The following is a 7,145-nucleotide window of genomic DNA, read 5'->3' as shown; positions in this document are numbered from 1 at the left end:
AAAATCCATTTACCCATTCACCCCCGAGCCCGTATATATAATTGATTTTGGAATCTGGCCTCAATTTGAGGTCTAAATCCCAATTGTTTCCAAATCCCTAGTTTCTACCCAAAACCCCCAATTTCTACCATGAAAACTCTAGATTTTTGGTTAACAATTCATGAAATGTAATGGGTAATTGAAAGAAAGTGGTTTAGAATCACTTACCAACACTTTAAGGAAGAAAATGTCTCTTGAAAATCGCCTCTAGGCCGTCTAGCTTTTGAAAATTTGAAGGAATGGCGTAAGTTCCATTTTGGGACTGTTTATGAACTGGGCGACAGTGTTCATCGCGTTCGCGAGGACACTTTCGAGTTCGCGAAGAGCAGAGCTTGTCAAGCTTACGCGTTCGCGAAACCCCCATCGCGTTCATGAAGGTTATGCCCCCTGGCCTTCGTGTTCGCGAGCCCTTTCTCACATTCGCGATGAAGGAAAGACTTACCCCCTCCCCTAGGTCCCTATCACTACGCGTTCGCGTTGAGCTGGTTGTGTTCGCAAATGGTAAAGCCTTCATCGCTCCGCGTTCGCGAACCACCCTTCGCATTCGCGAAAAAAGAAAACTCAGCCATCCTTGTTTCTACTTCGCGTTCACGAGAGTGCCTTCGCGAATGCGAATAAGGAAACCAGAAGGTACCTGAAACTGCAGAAAACCAGATTTTCCTAAGTTCAAATCATCTCGTAGCCCATCCGAAACTTTCCCGAGCCATCGGGGCTCGAATCCAAACATGCACGCAATTCCTAAAACATCATACGAACTCGTTCGCATGATCAAATCGCCAAAATAACACCTAAAACTACGAATTGAACACCAAATCAAATGAAAATTTCAAGAAAACTTTAAAACTTCTATTTTCACAACCGGATGTCCGAATCACGTCAAATCAATTCCGTTTCTCACCAAATTTCAAAGACAAGTCTTAAATATTATAGTGGACCTGTACCGGGCTCCGAAACCAAAATATGGACACGGTATCAACAAGACCAAACATCAGTAAATTCTAAAAAACATTAAACTTCCAAACTTTTAATATTTCATCAAAATTCCATATCTCGAGCTAGGGACCTCAGAATTTGATTTCGGGCATACGCCTAGGTCCCAAATTATGATACGGACCTACCGGGACCATCAAAACACGGATCCGGGTCTGTTTGCTAAAAATGTTGACCAAAGTCAACTTATTTGTAAGGAAAAAATTCTCTTTTTATCAGTTTTTAACATATAAGCCTTCCGGAAGAACACGCGGACTGCGCATGCAAAATTGAGGAAGACTAAGATGAGGTTTTTGAGACCTCAAAACGCAGAATTAGGTTCTAAAATATAAGATGACTTATCAAGTCATCGCAGGCAGCTACCTCTAAATCTCCGAAAAATCAACTGTGTGAAATAATCAACACCCACTATGTCCAGGATCACATGGATCTGCTCACAAAGTGCAAGGTGTAGTATGAGTACAATCAACTTAGTAGGTAACAATAATAAATAAGATCTGAAAGTAGTGACGAGCTTCTCTGCTTAGTCCAATTACAATACTTTCCAGCATAACAGGGTAGGCATGCTCTCAAGTTCAACATTTAAGATTTCACAGAAATTTCATATCAAGTTTGGCTGAAACAGAAAATAATGTTTTTTCCAAAATAGTGATATATGATAGCTGAAATGCAGCAAATAATGAAATCAATGCATCCTCTCTGAGTAACAGTCACTTAGTTCTCCCATTCACTCGAACCTCATAGTAACTCGTTCCTCACAGTCGCTCATTCCTCACAGTCACTCATCACTCGGCACTTGCACTCAGTAGGTACCTGCGCTCACTGGGGGTGTGTACAGACTCCGGAGGGGCTCCTTCAGCCCAAGCGCTACAACAAGCCAATCATGGCATATAACAATGAAACATGTTGCGACGTGCAGACCGATCCCATATATATCCTCACAATTAGGCCCTCGGCCTCAGTCAGTCATCAACCTCTCCAGTCTTTCGGGCTCAAGATGTCATGAAAATCAGCCCAAAATGATAATATGATGCATCAATAAATAGCCACAGAGACTGAGATATGATATGAAATGAATGAACATGTCTGAGTGTGAAATTACAACTTGAATATATAATTCAACCACATAAATGACCCCAGTGGGTACCAACAATAACAACATATGCCTAAGCATGATTTTTAATACGAGTCTTAGCTAAATTTTCTTTAACACATAGAGAATGTACGGATATCAACAGATTATTCAACTATACAGTTCCATGGAATTTGACTAAGTCACAATTCCTACGGTGCACGCGCACACGCTCGTCGCCTAACATGTGTGTCACCTCTAATCCAATCACATAACACATAATTCGGGGTTTCATACCCTCAAGACCAAATTTATAACGGTTACTTACCTCAAACCATGAAATTCTTTATTCCGCTATACCCTTGCCACGAGAATTGGTCTCCGAAAGCCTCGTATCTAGCAACAATTAATTCGATTCAATCAATACCAATTATTGTTATTAATTCTATAAGAAAATACTAATTTTCCAATAAAAATCCAAAATTAACCCAAAAATTGCCCGTGGGACCCACATCTCGGAACCTGACAAAAGTTACAAAATATGAATGCCCATCCAACCACGAGTCCAACCATACAAATTTTACCAAATTCCGACATCAACTCGACCCTCAAATCTTTAAATAAAGTCTTTGAAGATTTCTACTATTTTCAACCCAATCTTAACCCATTTGAACTCAAAAATCATTCCATAAACCTTATTGATACATATAAATATTACTCTTACACCCAATAATCATACTCTTAATCACCCATCTTTACCCAAACTCGAAATTGAAGACTAGTGGTTAGAACCTTACCTCTTGGGTGAAGATCTTGTGATATTTCCTTGTTGGATTTCAAAGGTTGAACAAGATCTTGATGAACAAGGCACTTGAGCTTCTTCCTCTCTCTAGAACACTCTCCCTTCTCTCTAAAAATGTGAGATTTTTGCTCCAAAATGAGCTTCAAGGGCTATATATCGAAGTTGGGTCGGGTCAAGAGATTTTTGAAGCCCCGACGTAGATTCGAGATGGCATATGCGACCGTATAACACGTATGCGGTCCGCAAACTGACCGGATAATTGAAGCTCCAAAATGAGGGTTACCTGTTTAGGTATGCGGTGATTATGCGGCCCGCATACCTGTTATGCGGTCGCGTAATCCACTGCAGAATAGGTCTGTGGTTGCATAATGCACTGCAGATTTCCTCAAATCTTGCCTCACATCTACTTCACTCTGCGGCCATTATGTGGTCCGTAGAGTGATTATGTGACCGCATAGTGGGCCACAGAAATGTCCTTTTCTGCCGAAACGTTTCTTTACTCCTCAGTGCATTGTTTAACCTAAAAAGTCTGAGCTTTTTACTAATTAATCTACCTTGACACTACAAAACCTTTTCTACTTAAGTTTTAAAGCTTGGAACTAAGTGTTCCAAATCATTCCAAAACCTCACCGGACCCGAACCAATTACCCCGGCAAGTCACATAACAATTGTAAAGGACAAATTGAGCAGTAATTGGGGGAACAGGGATGTAATACTCAAAACGACCGATCGGGTCGTTACAGGAAATAAAATTTGATGAAGTTCAAGAAACCAATGAATCAACACAATATCAAGATTACGAGACACAAGTACAAGAACCTTTATTGGATGTTTTGAAGTTGACAAGGAAGTTACCATCTTCAACGGTTGAAGTTCAAGAACTAAATGTAGTTTAAGAATAGGTTAATGAACCAGTTCCAAACCAAATTAAACTACAATCAAATCCAACACAAGGTGAGCAAGTTGTACAAGCACCTCTTAGAAGGTCTACACGAGAACATGATGTACCAACTAGATTAAATCTAATGGTACAAGATGATGTATCAAATGAAGTTGATCATAATGATAATAAGCGCAAGACCTATGAAGAGGCTATAAAAAGTTCTGACTATGACAGATGGAAAAAGGCCATGGAATCCAAAGTGAAATCCATGAAGGAAAATAAATTATGGACTTAGTTGAACCTTCAAAGGATATAAAACCTATAGGTTGTAAATGGGTTTTTGAAGAAAAAGATTGGAGCAGACGGAAGGTGAAGACCTACAAAGCACGTCTTGATGCCAAGGGATATTGTCAGAAAGAAGGAGTCGACTATGATGAGACTTTTTGTCCCGTGGCAATGCTCAAATCACTTCGGATTTTGCTTGCTATAGCATCATACTACGATTATGAAATATGGCAAATGGATGTAAAAACAACTTTTCTTAATGGTGAGCTAGAATAGGATGTTGACATGACACAACCTGAAGGTTTCACATCACAACCTTATCATTATAAAATTTGCAATACATAGATTCATTTATGGACTAAATCAAGCTTCTCGAAGTTGGAATATTCGTTTTAATAAGACAATTGAAAAGTTCAATTTTGTTAGATGCAAAAAACAGCCTTGTGTGTACAAAAAGGTTAGTGGGAGCACAATAATATTCTTAGTACTGTATGTTGATGATATATTGCTTATAAGAAATGATATATCGACATTGCAAAGTACCAAGATTTGGCTATCTAAACAGTTCTCCATGAAAGACTTGGGAGAATCAGCTTATATATTGGGAATAAAGATCTATAGAGATAGATCTATGAAGCTGCTTGGGATTTCCCAGTCCTTGTACATTGATAGCATCTTAAAGAGGTATAACATAGATAATTCCAAAGGAGGCTATCTACCGATAGACACTGGAATTACTCTCAATAAGGAGGATTGTCCTTAAACACCTGAAGAGAGAGAATGCTTGAGTAGGATCTTGTACGCTAGTGCAGTGGGAGCTATCATGTATAACATGACATGTACACATCATGATGTGCAGTGCATGGGGATCTCCCGAGTAAACACCTCGTAGTCCCAAAGTAAATATGCAGTACAAGGGACTACGAGGAACTGCCTCGTAGTCCCAAAGTAAATATGCAGTACAGGGGGATCTCCTGAGGAAACGCCTCGTAGTCACAAAGTAAATATGCAGTAGGTAATCGAAGGAAAACATAAATTTTCAGCAAGAATCTTACAGTTATGAGTTAAGGGTTAAGGCATGTAGACATGTGATGCTAGACTAAACATGATAACTACATATGCTAAGGAAACTCAGTTAATGTAATTAAAAGAAGACAACTCAGTTAATGTATTTTAAAGATGACAAATTAGCAAGAACTGGATTTTCTATAATCAACCTGTGTACGCACTCGTCACCTCGAGTTCACGGCGCTCACATATCACAAATTGTTACAACAGTAACAAATCCTAAGGGGATTTCCCTCACACAAGGTTAGACAAGTCAATTACCTCAAATGTCGCTCAATTAATCGGTAAGGATGCCTTTCCCTTGAATTTCCAACTCTGAATGGCCCAAATCTAGCCAAAAGCAATTCATAACATGAATACAATTACAAGAAACTAATTTAAATGATAAATCTACGACTTCAACAAGGAATCGAAAAATCTCCCCGAAAAGTCGATCTGGGCCCACGTCTCGGAACGGGTAAAAGTCACAAAATCCGAACACCCATTCAACCACGAGTTCACCCATACCAAAATTACCAAAATTCGACACCAACTCGCCACTCTAATCCCCAAATTACACTCTCAAATCCCTAGCCTCAAACTCCCACATTCCACCTTAAACACACATAATCTATGTGGAAAAATCAATGGGGAAACAAGATTATTGATAAAAAATAAGCACAGAGGACTTACCTCAAGAAATCCCTCGAAAATTCTCTCAAAAATCGCCAAACCCGTGCTCAAATGTCGAACAAATGATAAACTCCCGAGCCCTTGAATTTATAGAATCTGCCCAGGCTTTCTGCTTTTGCGAACTAAAATTCTGCTTCTGCGGTACCGCTTATGTCATACCGCTTCTGCGGTAAAGTCTCTACATCTGCGGAGTTCACTTAAATCCCCAGGTTCTGCACTTGCGCGCAAATCTCCTTATCTGCAGATGCGCTTCTGCGGTCGCTCGTTCGCTTCTACGAAAGACTCCCCAAGCACTCGCCCACTTCTGCGATCGATTCCCCGTCGAAGTGACTCCTCTTCTGCGGCCCTCTTACCGCACTTGTGACCACTGGCCAATTCCCTTAGCCCCGCACCTACGCCCCATTTCTTGCACTTACGGGCTCGCACCTGCGGTCAACCTTGCGCAGGTGCGATTACACCAGAACCAACCCAGCACCAGAAAATCTTCTAAGTCCAAAAATGATCCGTTAACCATCCGAAATTCACCCGAGGCCCCCGGGACCTCACCAAAATATACCAAGTTTAAATCACATCAAACAAGGCTAGAAACACTAATTATACATCAATTCAAGCCTAATGACTTCAAAGTTTCAAACTTCTACATCTGACGCCGAATCCTATCAAATCATGTCTGGTTGACTTCAAAATTTGCACACAATTCATAATTGACATTACGGACCTACTCCAACTTTTGGAATCAGAATACGACCTCGATATCAAAAAGTCCACTCCCGGTCAAACTTCTTAAAAGTCATCTTTTTCCATCTTTCGTCAATTAGCGTTAAAATGACCTACGACCCTCCAATTCAACATCCGAACATGCTCCTAAGACTAAAATCACCCTACGAAGCTATAGGAACTATCAAAACTCCATTCCAAAGTCGTCTTCATACAGTTCGAAATACGGTCAATTCCTATGACTTAAACCTCCATTTTAGGGACTATGTGTCCCATTTCGCTCCTAAACCAAAAACAAATCCTCCCGACAAGTTACAAACCCCAAAAGTACATTAGAGGGAACAGTAAATAGGGGTTTGAGGCTAATTTCCTCAAAACTACCGGCCGGGTCATTACAATATCAGGAAAATCCTTGTGAGGAACATTGGAAGGTGGTAAAGACCATTCTTAAGTACTTAAGAAGGACTAAAGACCATTCTTAAGTACTTAAGAAGGACTAAAGACCAATTCCTCATTTATAGAGATTCTGAGTTAAAACTTGAAGGTTATACTGATACAAGCTACTCTTCAGATATATATGATAGCAAATCTATTTCTGGTTATATATTCACCATAAA

This window comes from Nicotiana tomentosiformis, chromosome 8 (genome assembly GCF_000390325.3).
Source record: "Nicotiana tomentosiformis chromosome 8, ASM39032v3, whole genome shotgun sequence".
Classification (NCBI taxonomy): Eukaryota; Viridiplantae; Streptophyta; class Magnoliopsida; order Solanales; family Solanaceae; genus Nicotiana; species Nicotiana tomentosiformis.
The sequence above is the reverse complement of the archived record's forward strand: the minus strand, read 5'-3'. Positions refer to the sequence as shown.